The sequence below is a fragment of the Aythya ferina genome (genome assembly GCF_964211825.1).
Source record: "Aythya ferina genome assembly, contig: HAP1_SCAFFOLD_36, whole genome shotgun sequence".
NCBI lineage: Eukaryota > Metazoa > Chordata > Aves > Anseriformes > Anatidae > Aythya > Aythya ferina.
In genome coordinates this window covers 541,491-557,136 of record NW_028181462.1, presented here as the reverse complement: position 1 = coordinate 557,136, position 15,646 = coordinate 541,491, and the positions used below count along the sequence as shown (strand labels likewise).

Below are 15,646 nucleotides of genomic sequence, written 5' to 3'. Positions count from 1 at the left end.
ATATTCAAAGTACAGATCTGGCAGCGGAGGAAGATCAGAACAAGGTAGCAATAGATACTACCGATCCAAAGGGGAAAGAAGTTGGAGCAGAGAAAGATACTATCGAGACGAAGCACGGAGATGGGAAAGATGTGGCTATTACAAGGATTACTATTCACCTCATGCGACAGGAGACAGTAGAGAGAGAAAGTTCTCTCACGGCGATGCAGCCTTTGACAGATCGACTGCAACTTACTACAGCAGGTCACATAAGCATTATCATTACAAAAGCGGATGGCCTCACGGTTCCCTCTTGAGAGAGGAAGATGTACGTCGCTTTAGCACACCCCGAGCAGACTTGCATCGTTGCTCGGTACCTCAGCAACATTCCGGAAGACATTCTCGTGAAAGACATGTGCTTCCACCTGTGTCAGCTCATTTGGAGATCTGTCGCCAGAAAAATGAAACAGAAGGAAACAGAAAAAGAAAATATACCCGTGCAGAAGGTAGTGAAAGTGAAATAGAAAGGAAAGACAGAAAGATAGAAAAGGAGCTTTTAGGTGGTGAAAAAAATGCAAAAATATCACAAGTTCTGGAAGAAACAGAAGTCTAAGGATAAAGATGGAGAGAAGGATTCCAAGTAAGCAAGGATTCCAGCATACTCCGCATTTTTTATCCTAATTCTTTTCTGGGTGCTTCTCATGTCTTTTTTTTTTTTTTTTTTTTTTTTTTTTTTTTTTTCTGGTAGTTTCTAAGTTCTTTAGATAGCACCAGCTGGCTGGGGATCATGTTGTTAGGTTGATCAGTGAAGACAGGAAAGCTCTTGCTGAATTGTGTCAGAGCACTAGCTTTGGACCACATAGTTCGAATCACATCCGTACACCATTCCAGATTAGGTTAAAAGATTTTTTCTGCTTGCACATATTCCAGAGCTAGCCGTTGTTAATGATCTGTGTACAAACCAGGACCTATGGTCCTTCAATCTGACGGCTTAAGTTTGCTGCATCTAAAGTAAGTTGCGTGTGCACAAAGCACCACAAAATAGCTGACATGCTGCAAATCATCACCTGTGGTAAAATAAATCAAGTTTCATATAGGCAACAAGTGCCACATCTTTTTTTCCCTTTTTAACTTGCATGTTTCTTTCAGACTTCATGATTTGTGTTTCTGTGCGCTCCACTTTGACAATGCCAATCGCAAGCGTAAGAAAAAGAAGAAAAAGGAGAAGAAAAAGAAGAAAAAGGAGAAACACCAGGAAAGGGAAAGGCTCCTTGGAACACTTAGATCCTCGTTTCCAGAAGATAACGCGGGAGAAGAAGGAAGAATCCCATCCTCCAGATGGCTCTTCATGTGAATAATGCAGAAGTGAGAGCAGTAAACAACCTTACAAGGAAGGGAAGACTTCCAGTGCAGGCGAAAGCAAGAAATACTGCTCCATCGCATCCAACGACTATACTAAAGGTAAGCGGCTGCAGCGTGTGTGAGGAATTCCTTTTATATTAATCTCGAGATTATTTCAAACAGTCTTGAAGTGCTTGATGACTTAACAGTCTGCAGATTTATTATCAAATCAAAAAAAAAACCCACTTGGTAGACTATTTTTTTCCCAGTTTTGAATGGCCACTAGGAAAGAAGGCCTGAAATAAAGAGGTTAAAGGCAAATGGTTTTCATTTGGTTTGATGATGAAGTGGCAAACAAGAGGAAGAGTTGCAAGCTCCCTTCTTAAATTCAGTCCAGCCAAGTAGGAAAAGTAAATGTGGACAGCTGTATCTTGGCAAAGAAGATAGTAGGGAGCAAGGAGGTTTAGCAGTCAAGATGGAAGGTGATGCCATGAGGCTTAGAGGCTAGTAATGTTCTAATGAACATGGCCAAGTCTTGCGCTGGGCAGCCTGCTTGGGTCCAAAGCCTGCAGTCCTCCCCAAGATGTCGGCGAGGGGCTGGTGAGCCGTTGGGACGGAACCCCCGTTGCCCGGGTTCCCCAAGCAACCGCCCCACTCTCCAGCCACCATGGCAGGTCCAGCAGCCGGCTCCCGCTCCTCCCGGGGCTGCGGCCCTGCTGGCGAGCCCAGCGCCCCAGAGCTCAGCCCAGCGGCCTTTTTCCCACAGAGGGTTTCCCCAGACGGCTTCCGCGGCTTGCGCAGACGCAAAACTCCCCCTTCGTCGTCCCAGCCGTGCCGCCAACGGTGGCTGCCTGGCTGCTGCCCTCCCTCCCCGGAGCGACGGCGCTGCCCTTGCAGCCCCCGCAGGTACCCACCCTCCCCTCCACGCTGCCCCAGGCCACCGTCTGGCACGTGGTGCCGGGGGTCCAGGGGCAGGTGCTGCAGCTCCCCGCCGGGGTGCAGCTGCCACCTGGGGGGCACCTCCCAGCCCAGGGGCACCACCTGCAGCTTGGGCAGCTCCCCGCCGGGGGGCAGCTCCCTGCTGTGGGGCAGCTCCCCGCCATGGGGCACCAGCTGCAGCTGGTGCAGCTCCCCGCTGTGGGGCAAAACCTGCAGCTGGTGCAGCTCCCCGCTGTGGAGCAAAACCTGCAGCTGGTGCAGCTCCCAACCATGGGGCACCAGCTGCAGCTGGTGCAGCTCCCCGCCGGGAGGCAGCTCCCTGCTGTGGGGCAGCTCCCCCACACCGCTCCTCCCTGTGCCCCCAGTGTCTCCCAGTGGGGACAGCCCCTGCTGACGGAGACGCTGGTGCCCCAGGATCCCCTCTGCTTGGGGCCCAGGGCCGTGCTCCAAGGGGAGCTCCTGCACCCCGCAGGCACCTGCCTGCTGCAGGCTCCTGCCCACCCCGGCCCCCCCCCACTCCTAGTGCCGGGGCCTCCGCTGCGGGCGCAGGCGCTCCCCGCGCCCTGCACCCTGAGCAGCAGCCGGGGGCAGCTGCCGGAGCCCTGCTTGCACGCCGTGGGGCTCAGCGAGGACCAGGGGCCCCCGCTGCTTGGCCCCACTGCCCCCAAGCCTGCCCAGGCTCCAAGGACCGCCAGCACCCAGACGGCGACGCCCGACGGTGAGTTTGGGGCTGGCCCAGCCGGCCGCTGGGTGCCCCACACCCAGGAGCCATGGCAAAGCTGGCATCGGGGGATGCCTGGGGGATTGCATTGGCTTGCTTTTTCCTCAGAGGCGACACTTGCAGAGGTGCCTGAGGAGCCCCTGGAGCTGCTGGAGCTGGGCCCCGATGCCTTCACTGAGGCCTTTCCCCAGCTGGCAGGGGACAGCCAGCAGCTGCAGCACGTGCAGGACCAGCTCCCGGCCGACCTGGACAGCTCCGGCTTGGAGGCGCAGCTCAGCTGCCTGGATGCCGTGGAGCCCCAGGACGCCTTCCCCGATTTGCCCAGCAGTCCTGCCCTCAGCCGCTTCCTCTCGCAGCTGCCCGACCTCTGCGAGGACATCGAGGAGCTGAGTACGCAGGGACTGGCAGCCACCAGAGCGCTGGGTGAGGTCCCCTCAACCCCTGGGCTGCACCCCGACAAGGTGCAGGCTGGGCGGGCGCTGCAGCCCCCTGCAGCTGCTGTGCCGCCACTCAGCTCCCCCCTCAAGCCTGCAGCCCTGCCCCAGCTCAGGAGAGCCCTGCCAAAAAGGCCCCCCCAGCAGGAATTCATCCCTGCCCGCAGGAGAACCCTGCCCCAGCCTCCCTCGGCTCCCGTCCAGAGCCCCCCCGACCCTGACTTCCTCACTGCCCTAAGGAGAGCCTTGCCCAAGCCTCGCCTGAGTCCCCTCCAGAGCCCCCCCGACCCTGCCCGCAGGAGACCCCTGCCCAAGCCTCCCTCGGCTCCTGTCCAGAGCCCCCCCGACCCTGACTTCCTCACTGCCCTCAGGAGAGCCCTGCCCAAGCCTCACCTGAGTCCCCTCCAGAGCCCCCCCGACCCTGCCCGCAGGAGACCCCTGCCCAAGCCTCTCCCCAAAAGGCCCCCCCAGCAGGAATTCATCCCTGCCCGCAAGAGAACCCTGCCCCAGCCTCCCTTGGCTCCCCTCAAGAGGCCTCAACTTCTCCCAGCCCTGAGGAGAGCCCTGCCCAGTCCCCCTCGCAGTCCCCTCCAGAGCCCCCCGCCTGCCCCTGCGCCCACCGGCACCAAGTGGGGGGCCAAGCGCCCCGCGCCCACCAGCACCCCCAGCACAGCGCAGAGCTCCCAGCACAGGAGGCCCACAACGGACAAGACCCCCGGCAAGGAGAAGACGCTGCTGCTGGGCCAGGCTGGCCAAGGCCCCAAGACGCTGCGCCAGGGCAAGACGGCTGGCCACAGCGCGCTGCCTGGCAGCAGCAGCCAAGCGGGCAGCGGCAGGCAGCAGCCAGCGAGCGACAGCACCAGGGCGCCCAGCAAGAGAGCGCGAAGCCCGGGGGCTGCTGGGGGGCATGGAGCAGCAGCGCCGCCTCTCTGCAGAGCGCGGCTGCTGCCGGAGCCCCTCCCCATGAAGCCCCGTGCCCATGCCCGTGCCCGTGCCCGTGCCCGTGCCGTGCGGCCCCAGGACAGGCTCCGGCCCCAAGCCAGCGGGGCCAAGACGCTGCAGCGCCAGCAGCCGGGGACAAAGACCCCCAGCGAGACTTTGCAGCCGCTGGGGGCCAGGGCCAAGGCGCTGGGGCCAGTGCGCCAGCCGCCCTGTGTGCAGCCGCAGCCCACCTCCAGCGGCATGCCCAGGGCCCGGCCGACGCTGCCAGGCTCCAGCGCTGTGCCCGCTGCCCCCCGGCCCCCAGCTGGCCACAAGGCCCAGGCGCTGCCGGCACCACCAGGCAGCACAGGAGCACAGAGAGCTCCCCCAGAGCAGGCGCCCAGAGTGTGGGGCCTGCCAGCCGCAGGGGGCCAAGTGCAGCGTCTGGCTCTGCCCACGCAGCCGCGCACGCTGCAGCGTCCGGCGCAGCTCCGCGTGGACTACGTGCCCTGCGTGGGGCCCTGGGCGGGCCGCGACACAGCACCCACGCCGCTGGAGGAGCAGGAGGAGTCGGTGCCCATCATGCCGCAGCAGCGTCCCGAGCGGGAGCGCCTGAAGAAGCTGGCCCAGGAGGAGCGGCAGCGTGCAAGATCGGCCCTGTGCAATTCTTCGTGCAGCGGCAGAAGGACCACGCCATAGCCTACTATTACAGCTACCCGTGACCGACCTCGGGCTTCTCCTCGACGGCCCCCGCAGCACCCAGGCAGGCACAGAGACCTCTGCAGGCACCTGCTCCAGCTTCAGCCACGCTCCTCAGCCCTTGCCCCTCTCGCTTGCCCTCTCCCCTCTCTCGTGCTGGAGCTAGGGGATGGGCTTCCCACTCTCAGGGATGGCAACAGCGCCAATGGCAAATGCGCGCGCGCCTCACCCAGGAAGGTGGCAATGGCAAGCTGGGGAGATGCTGGCAGCAGCTGGGCTGGGAAAGCTTGGCCATGGCAACTGCTGCTTGGGACACCAAAGGGCTGAGAGACAAGACTTGCTTCTTCTTTCGGGGCATTGCTCTTCTTTCCTGCCTTCTGGATTAAATTCCTCTCCTTAGGTGGTCACTCAGCAAGGCCTCTGCCTGCAGCTCTTCTTGCACTGGCATGCCAAGGGGATAAGAACTGGGAGGTCTTTGGGATAGCAAATGATCAGTGGGATGGGAAGTGATGATGGGGATAGCAATTCATTGGAATGGGACAAATGGGTTTTATTTGTATTAAATTTAAATTTTTTAATTTTCATTTAATTTATTGGTTTTCTTATTTATTTAATTAAATCCACTTTATTGACTGTGTTGTACAGTATGGCATTGTTTTATTATTATAAAATTATAAGTATTTAATAGTATTAAATATTTTTATATATTAATATCTTATAAACTATAAGTATCATTATTTATTATTTTGTTGGTTTTTATTCCTTTTCTACCCTATTAAACTCTCTTTAACACAACGCACTGGTTTGGACTTTATTTTTCCTTCCGAGTCATTCTGGATTCACTCCGGATGGGGGGACACTAGCGAACGCCTGTGTGCTTCAGATCCAAGGTCACCTTTGCCCTCAACTCAAGATACATCTTTGCATCTGTTGTTGTGAAACAATGTTAACAACCAGAAAAACAAAATTTACATACTTCCTAGAAGCAGCTGTACGTTTGCCGGGGTCTGCTCTATGCATTTTGAAGACCATTCCATGCTCTTCAGCCCCTTCAGGAGGAAATGTATGGTTCTAGGAAAATGCGTCTTGACCTGATGCAAAGCTGTGACGCAGCCTGCAGCTCCTGCAAGCCCTGGCATTTTACCTGCAATCCCTCCAACAACTCTGATGTTCCCTGCATCGACTTCAACCACTGCGGCAGGACCTGAGGCACCTCAAAGCCTTTCACTCGCCCTGCAGACCCTTGAGCCCCTGGCATGTTCCCTGCAGCCCCTCCAGACACTGGCATGTTCCCTGCAGCCCCTCCAGCCCCTGGCATGTTCCCTGCAGCCCCTCCAGCCCCTGGCATGTTCCCTGCAGCCACTCCAAGCCTGGCACAGGCCCTGAGAGCTGGCTCCGGGGACGACCCCGTTGCTGTCTCAGGCGCCAATACACACAAGGGGAAGGAATGCATGCAGAAGTCATCTCGTTTCGGAAGGGCAGAAAGTCCTCCCAAGAAGGGGAAGGAGCAAGAGGAAGGCGAGGCAGCCTACCCCAAGGTAGGGCCATCCCAGGGCACAGGAGGCTGTTGGAAAGGAGAGCAGAGAGAAAAGCAGCAGGAAGCAGGTGATCCCCATCCCTGGGCGAGCTGCGAGCCATGGGACAAGATTGCAGCTGTCCTCCAGGCGAGCACATTGTCAGCTGGCTGCTGCGCTGCTGGGATAGCAGCTGCGGGAGCCTTTCAGCAGAGGCCAGGGAAGCCAAGCAGCTGGGATCCTTCTCTGGGGAAGGGGGCACTGAGAAAGAGCTTGCAAACAGGGCACAAGCCCTCAGCCTCTGGAGGCGGCGCCTGTCAGGCGTGAAGGAAAGGGATCCCTTCTGGGAAGATGCTGTGGGCTTGCTGAGGCTCGAAGAGCAGACGGTGCTGGCTGCTACCAGCGTGCTGCAGCAGCGGCAAGACAGAGCCGTGGTGGTTTTCCTCAGCTGGGCAGCTGAGCTCCAGCACAAGCGCTCTCTCCCTGCCCCTCCTCCAACGCCAAGGGGAGAAAAGAGGCTGGTAAGGGCTCAAGGGCTGCCAGAAGGACAGGGAGATCACTCCACAAGGAGCGTCACGGGCAAAGCAGGCTCAGCACAGCCTGTTCCAGTCCAGCCCGGGGCCTGCTCCTGCGGGGGCTCTCCACAGGCCGCGGCCTCCTCCAGGCCACAGCCACCTGCTCCACCGGGGGCTCCTCCACCCGCAGGGGGACTGCAGCGTGGAGATCTGCTCCACGGGGGACCCATGGGCTGCAGGGGGACAGCCTGCTCCACCAGGGGCCTCTCCCTGCACAGGCCGCAGGGGAACTGCTGCTGTGAGCTTGGAGCACCTCCTGCCTCCTGCTGCACAGACCCTGGGGGCTGCACAGAGCTTTCTCACTCCTCCCTGAGCCAGACGCTGCTGGGCAGCAGCTTTCGTTCCCTTTCTTAGATGGGCTCTCCCCCAGGCGCAAACATCATCCTTTTGCTCTGTGTTCTGGGCAGCAGCGGGTGGGTCCCTCCTGGAAGGAGCCTCCTGGCAGCGGCCCTGAGCTCCCATGGGGCAGCTGCTGCATTCTCCTCACAGAGGACACCCCTGCAGCCCCCCGCTCCCACAGCCTGGCCACGCAAACCCAAGCCAAGACACCGAGCGAGCCTCCCTGATTGCCAGCCAGCAGCTGGCTCAGCCTGGGACCCCAGGCCAGTGCCCACAAGACTCTCCTGGGCCTTGAAAAGCAAGCCTTGTGGGGACGGAGCACCCACAAAGAACAGACTCACACAACAGGACTCCTTGCCAACACTGCCTCACAGACACCTGGGCCTTGAGCGGGTAGCTCACCTTGAGCGAGCTCATTTCCTTCCCAGTAGCTGAAATGTGCCCTTTCGGGGGCATTTGGGGTCTACAGCATGCTGCTGAGAGGGATGTTGGAGCTCCTGCAGGGCAGTGCTTCCACTAAGGCAAGGCCTTTTCTGCATCTTCTACTGCCCTGCAAGCGAGGATGCTTGGGGCACACAAGAAGCTGGCAGGGGACACAGCTGCAGGGATTGCAGGGATTCCTAAAGTCATAGCCAAATACAAGAAAGACAGGAGGACGTGATGCTTTTGATAGAAAGGAGCTGGGTTTTGGGTCAAAATACGTCCCTTTTTCTATCCCGCAGACCCCCAAGGGCGTAGGACAGCAGCACTGCAGGGCAGCAAGAGATGCTGTGCATTTCTCTCGTCCCCCTGAGACAGCCACTGGGTGACGATGGTGCCAAGTGTCTGGAAAGAGACCTTGCTTTCTCAGGCCCAGGTGTCCAGCTGCACACCAAGGCCGTCCCTGGCTTCCAGGCGCATTTGCCAGGCTCAAGGCCGAGCTCTCCTGCGAACCCCCAGCCCAGCAGACCTTGCTCCTGGCATTGTGGAGCAGCCATTTCACGGCAGCCTTTTCTCCTGGCAGTCAGCTTAGCGCCGAAAGCTCTGTCACCGGGACACCCGAGAGCCGTGGCAGCTCAGCAGAGAGTCACTGTCAGCCTTGGAGCTCACAAAGGTGGGTGGCCGCAAGTGCCCTGAGCGTCCAGCTCGCAATGAGGACTGCTGTGGCACTCAAATTGTCACCTGTTTGCTGCGATGCTGGGATACCTGCTCTGGTAGCCTGGCATCAGAGGCCAGGGAAGCCAAGCAGCTGGGATCCTTCTCTGAGGCAGGGGACACTGAGAGTGGAAATGGAAATGGGGCACAAGCCCTCCGCCTCTCAAAGGAACCCCTCAGATGTTTAGGTATAGTAAACTTACGTATATCTGTGTGACTCTAGACCACAACATGTTAGTGTTCTGGTTTGTCCACTGCTTTGTTGTGGGGGCTTTGAGTTGGCCTCTACTCTTTAGGTGAATGCTGACTTCATATCTATGGTGCACTTTATTCTTAAAATGGGAAGTTTCTACCAATTTCCTGTCCAAAGTTCCTCATAAGCCAACTGCAATCATCATTTCAGATGTATCTCCCAACTTACACATTTCCTAATTCTCCTTGATATTTACTCAAGAAATGCATTTTCACAGAGACATCATATTTTTCTCTCAACTGGCATCTGGCTGAGCAGAATGATGTCCTTTAATTCCCTTCCACACAATAGGCAACTTGTTCCTTCTGTCTTCTGAACACTTCCTCCTAAGTTCAATGTGAATACAAGTGGCAGAATTTTGCCTCATGTCTTAAATGTGTGGCAGGGCTGCCCTGTCAGGTATATTTATACTGGAGAAAAAAAAAAAAAAAAAAAAAAAAAAAGAATAGCCATACATACCATATAACCACTTAACTTTTTCAGTTCTTCTGTTAAGAGTGCATGAACATGGGGTTTTGTTGTTTTATTGTTTGTTTTAAACTCCTGACTGCCATATAGCAAACATGACAAAAAAAAAAAAAATAAAATAAAATAAAAAAACCAACACCCTTTGTTGAGAATCTCTAAGCATGGCTCTACTTTGTATTATCAAATGTCACTTCACCTGAACCATTTCAATCACAAGGGATATCCTTCTGTCAGGCTCAGTAGGACTTCCCAACTTTATGTCACCTGGAAATCTCAAAGCTCATATGTAATTTTTAGTCTTCGGCCACCATGTCCATATGAACATACCTAAATTTGAAGTCATCTCTGCTCTGAATAGGAGGTTGGGTTTTCAGAGCTCCCTTCCAGCCTACATTTCTCCATGAGTCTTTGCCTCCTTAGCAGCTGCAGTTTCAAAACTGTCTCTGAGAATCACTACAGGTAACCTCTCCTTTGCCGGTAATTCCCTCTTCGAACAGTGTGAACAATTGCAAACTCCCTTGATTCACTTGCAGCCCCAAAGCCCAAATCCATAGATAAGGTATCAGAAGCTCACAGAAAGTGAAATAGATGTAGTTCATCCCCTGTGTAGGGGATCACTGGTCCTACAAAGGCAAGCTACTAAATTCTCTGGAAACAAATTAGCTTTAATAAATTATCTTGTAAATTCCACACTACCCGCTGCTTCCCTAGTCTTATCTCGTCTTGCTACAAAACTTTGCCCAGCGTTGATGTCAAACTAACAGGCCTGCACTTGTCTGGATCACTCTTTACATTCTCCTGGACAGAAGTATATTTGTTACTCTCCCATTCTGGGGACTAGCCCTGATTGGCACAACTGTGATGTATTTTTCCTACTTGACTTGTTGTTCTGTGTGCCAATGCTGTTAATAGGCTAGGTAGATATCAGCTTGTCATTTTTCACTTGAATCACTGTAGATTTTTATTTCACCTCAGATGATGTTGTGCCTAGTGCCCTACCCTCCTTTGCAATGGGAATCCTGTCACTGCCCTTAATATCACATTGTTGTTGCTGTTAGATGCAGGAAATAAGATTTGCAGCATTTGAGACATCATTAACGTTTGATCTATTTTTGCCTCGAGTATGCAACTGTCCTAATTTGTTCTCTTTGTTCCCCCTGGGTTCTGTGGCTTAAGTATCATTTACTATTATTGTTTAATTTCCTATGTGAAGGAGGTTTTAGGTCATTTGTACTTTATTTTTGCAGTTTTTAACCTCTGAAATGTACCTTTTCTCATTACTTTTTTCCCATCTGAATTTTGAATTTTAACTCTGCCTTCTCTGCACTCCAGTCCCAGAGATGCTTAGTCAGACTCAATGATTCATTTCCTTAGATTTCAAAGTTTGCATTTGTAAGCCTCAAAAATTTCATTCTAAGCCTGGTTTTGTTTTATGTTTTGTTTTATCAGTTTTATGGTATGATAAGCTTTTGCTTCCACTGAAGGGTAGAAGTCATTATGAATAGTGCCAACAAAACAGAAACATAACAATGAAAATGATATTTGAATTCAGAATAGGTATTTAAAAAGTTCACCTTCTCCAGCACAAATGGGGAAAGTAAAATAAATAAATAAATAAATAGAGCAGTCCTAAATCATCAAAACTGGCCAAAGAATTAGAAGAAGCACTATTTTTCCAAGGCTGCAATGTTTTCCATTCATCTCACTGGGCCAGCAGAGCACTAGAGAGCTGGATGCACTGAACTCCTGGCTCATACCCTAAATGACCTGCAGGAAGATCTTCTTATCTCTGTCCCCCCGTTTCTCCTTTCAATCTCTGTTTTGTCTGTTTGTATCACTAGCTATCAAAGCGCTACTGAGATATGCACATGCAGCACCCAGCACAACCTTGTTTCAGGCTCCAGTGGGACCTTTAGGCATTACCATCCTATAAACAAGTCACAGTGATAGTGAGCGTAATTACAGTCGTCAAACTATTCCAGCTCCACTTCATTAGCCATGCCCTGAGCTAAATAACATTTTAATCAGTTTGATATGTCACCTGTGGCTTTCTTCACTGTCACTTGCAATCCAGCAAACTCCTTCCTTCATGTTTCTACATTAGACAGAGGGTTCTTAACTGCAGACATCCACTTCCAAGTTCAGGAAGCAGTGAGACCTTTCATCTTCACCCAGAATTAAGATGATATCCAAGCATCATGAGACACAGCGCGTGTGTCTCCTAGGCCCATCCCATAAGAGCAGGACATTTACCTCACATGAGAAGAAGACTTAATGCAGAGGCAAAGCAAGATACTCGGTGTCAAAGCCATGTTTGGATGAGCATTAAAGACAGACCAATATTACCCAGTACAGGAGGAAAATCTATCATTTGAAGAAGATTATGGTCTCTGATTATTAGTTTCAAAATTAGTTTTTTCTTTGGATTTCCTCTGAACTTAAACTTAGTTTGAAATGCCTTTGGTTTTGAATAGTTCTGAAATTGTATTACTTCTCCTAAGTAAGTTGATAGTCTGTTCTATTTACGTGAAATTCAAATAATATTGTGAAGGATCTGCCATCACTTTTACTGTGTGCCAGGCTGAGAGCCTTCCTGTACTTAAAGGCAACCTATAGGAAAGCTGGGGAGGGGGTCTTTATCAGGGCCTGGAGTGACAGGACATGGACTAATAGCTTTACACTGAAAAGTTAGATTTCTAATATATGTTAGGAAGAAATTCTTTACTGATAGTACTTCACATCCAGCCACTCCAGCCCCTGGCAAGTTCCCTGCAGCCCCTCCAAGCCTGGCACAGGCCCTACAGCTGGCTCCGGGGACGACTCCGCTGCTGTCTCAGGCACCAATACACACAAGGGGAAGGAATGCATGCAGAAGTCATCTCGTTTCGGAAGGGCAGAAAGTCCTCCCAAGAAGGGGAAGGAGCAAGAGGAAGGCGAGGCAGCCTACCCCAAGGAGGGCCATCCCAGGGCACAGGAGGCTGTTGGAAAGGAGAGCAGAGAGAAAAGCAGCAGGAAGCAGGTGATCCCCATCCCTGGGCGAGCTGCGAGCCATGGGACAAGATTGCAGCTGTCCTCCAGGCGAGCACATTGTCAGCTGGCTGCTGCGCTGCTGGGATAGCAGCTGCGGGAGCCTGGCAGCAGAGGGCAGGGAAGCCAAGCAGCTGGGATCCTTCTCTGGGGAAGGGGGCACTGAGAAAGCGCTTGCAAACGGGGCACAAGCCCTCAGCCTCTGGAGACGGCGCCTGTCAGGCGTGAAGGAAAGGGATCCCTTCTGGGAAGATGCTGTGGGCTTGCTGAGGCTCGAAGAACAGACGGTGCTGGCTGCTACCAGCGTGCTGCAGCAGCGGCAAGACAGAGCCGTGGTGGTTTTCCTCAGCTGGGCAGCTGAGCTCCAGCACAAGCGCTCTCTCCCTGCCCCTCCTCCAACGCCAAGGGGAGAAAAGAGGCTGGCAAGGGCTCAAGGGCTGCCAGAAGGACAGGGAGATCACTCCACAAGGAGCGTCACGGGCAAAGCAGGCTCAGCACAGCCTGTTCCAGTCCAGCCCGGGGCCTGCTCCTGCGGGGGCTCTCCACAGGCCGCGGCCTCCTCCAGGCCACAGCCACCTGCTCCACCGGGGGCTCCTCCACCCGCAGGGGGGCTGCAGCGTGGAGATCTGCTCCACGGGGGACCCATGGGCTGCAGGGGGACAGCCTGCTCCACCAGGGGCCTCTCCCTGCACAGGCCGCAGGGGAACTGCTGCTGTGAGCCTGGAGCACCTCCTGCCTCCTGCTGCACGGACCTTGGGGGCTGCACAGAGCTTTCTCACTCCTCCCTGAGCCAGACGCTGCTGGGCAGCAGCTTTTGTTCCCTTTCTTAGATGCAAGATCTTCTTAAGTTCAGTCCAGCCAAGTAGGAAAAGTAAATGTGGACAGCTGTATCTTGGCAAAGAAGATAGTAGGGAGCAAGGAGGTTCAGCAGTCAAGATGGAAGGTGATGCCATGAGGCTTACAGGCTAGTAATGTTCTAGTGAAACCCAGCCTGAAGAAGAAGAAACCTGCCTGACTACTTGATGTGAGTAACAGACTCTGTTCAGCTCTTTCCTAACATAGAAACGGTGCTGACTGCTTCTTCAGAGTAACAGAAGTTCGTGATACTACTGAAATAGTTGTGGTTCAGATGTAGATCTGATTTCTCCTAAGCACACTGAATTCACAACTGTTGATCCTCCAGAGGAGGCTTCGCAATTGAACACCTGGAGAATAGGTAAATTTCCCGCTGTTGTTCTCCTCTCCTCTTGTTTTGTTTTGTTTTGTTTTGTTCCTAGTAGCATAGGCTTAAGACTCTGAAGAAACAGGCTGCTTTTTTCATTTCCAGCACTGGCTGTTCCTCCTGAGCCCCGCCTTCTATTTTTGCAGTCATAGGATATGTGAATGTAAATTCGTGGAGAGAAGTAGAAAACTCTTTCAACTGGTGTTTTTTCTGCTATGTGGGGAGAACAAATAGAGTGGCTTTGAATATTCTGGCTCTTAATCAGAGCAGCATGTGGAGGGAGACAGATGCGTTTGCTTTTTTAGTGCAATGGCTTCAGAAGCAAGAGGGGAAAAAGCACTTTCTCTGGGAGCTGAAGAAGGTGTCCTAATCACCGGAGAGGTTTCTAAATGGCATATCTTTGCGAGGGTTCCTGTAGTCCGGAGGTTTTTGTTTGTTTGTTCGACATTGGAAGGTTTTACTCTTAATATTCACGTCCTTCAGCAGAAGTGAGAAATGTGATTTTATTTTGTGCAGTGTCGTGGACCCTCCGAAATCTCCTGGGAACGATGAATACCTCGCCCAGTACCAATGTGATGACGGTGGAGACAAGGAGAAAGCAAGAAGATCAAAAGAACGTGACCTCATTTCAAAAGAAACCGTTTTGTCCGGCAAAGAGTCTTGTGAGCCTGGTGAGAAATTGCGGCATACTTCCTCTCTCGAGTCTGACACTGAATGTAGCTCTAAAAACCTTTCCTCCTCAGCTGTTACAGAGAGATGCCAAGATACAAAGGACAAGACTAAAACCACTGAGAAAGAGCATTACCAAAGCAAGAGGGAACATGCTCCTAGTGAAGAGAAGGAGAGTCAAAAAGCAGGTCCTTCCAGCAAGAGAAGGATAAAGTTGAATACAAAGAATACAAACTTGAGCTCCTGATTGGCTTCATGCTGAACTCTGTGCTGTTCTTGTCCTAATCTTGGTCTCTCCATAGATAATATGGTTTAAATCCAAATAGAATCGTGCGATGAGGAAGATCTCACTGCAACAAATTCAACATCTAAAATCAAAGTTGACATTTTCCGTGATTTTCTTCCTGAGCAGAAGTGTGCGGTACTCCTTTTATATTAACGTAGAGAATATTTCAAACAGTCTTGAAGTGCTTGATGACTTAACAGTCTGCAGATTTATTATCAAATCAAAAAAACCCCGACTTGGGAGACTATTTTTTTCCCAGTTTTGAATGACCACTAGGAAGAAGGTTATTCCGGCATCAAGAAAGTCATGCGGAATGTAACAAAATTTACTGAACCAGTAAGTAAAACTTATATTTTTCTATTTGTTCCATTGTTTCAACTCTTCTGACCCTTCTGGACGGCATAGATAACAGAGGGGAGATCGTGGTAATCGGAGCTACTAACAGACTGGATTCTGTAGATCCTGCTTTACGAAGACCAGGACGCTTTGGCAGACACTTCCTCTTCAACTTGCCAGATAAAGAGGTGAGAACTTAAATTCAACGTTAGTGCTACCATGGCAAAGTCCAACTTTATAGGAAAAAAAAAAAATTGACAACTTGAACAAAAGAGTGATACGTGGAGACACTGCGTTGTTCCATGGAGGGCAAATCTGGTACTGGATATATATGGTCAGGATGATACCACCAAGTAGTTAGTTCTATAATCAAACCTTTCATTCCCAAAGTTGTACCTGTTTGCTTAATTATTTAGTCCACTTGGGTGTTTTCATGATGAAGTTGTGTTTTTGGTCTCAATCCTTCCCTTATGAATGAATAGGGGACGTGTTTGCATTTGATTGTGCCCCTGCTCGGTGGTAGTAGTTTGAGTCATAATTCTTTTCTTCTTTATAGTAATTGTAGCAATTGGAAGCATTGTGCCAGAAGTGCTTTCTGTGAATTTACTGACTGGAAAGCAAATGTGATGAAGTAATGAGACTGTCCCAATGAAAGCTTGCTAAGTTTTAGAGAAGTTTTTTGGACAGCAAAGAAATGTTTCTGGATAAATTTTTCATTACAGTATTTTCCTCTGGCTCCTTAGGTCTCGTAGTTTGGAAACTTGTTATTGAAGCTATAAATGCCTTTTC

The 15,646-nt window shown here is 52.2% G+C and overlaps 1 long non-coding RNA gene across 1 annotated transcript; it reads left to right on the top strand.

The window, feature by feature from the left end:
- Positions 1-559: 559 nt before the first annotated feature.
- Positions 560-2,236, top strand: LOC311428185. The gene is made up of 3 exons (XR_014687609.1): positions 560-619; positions 1,129-1,440; positions 2,087-2,236. It is a non-coding gene; the product is annotated as an uncharacterized lncRNA (long non-coding RNA).
- Positions 2,237-15,646: the final 13,410 nt, after the last annotated feature.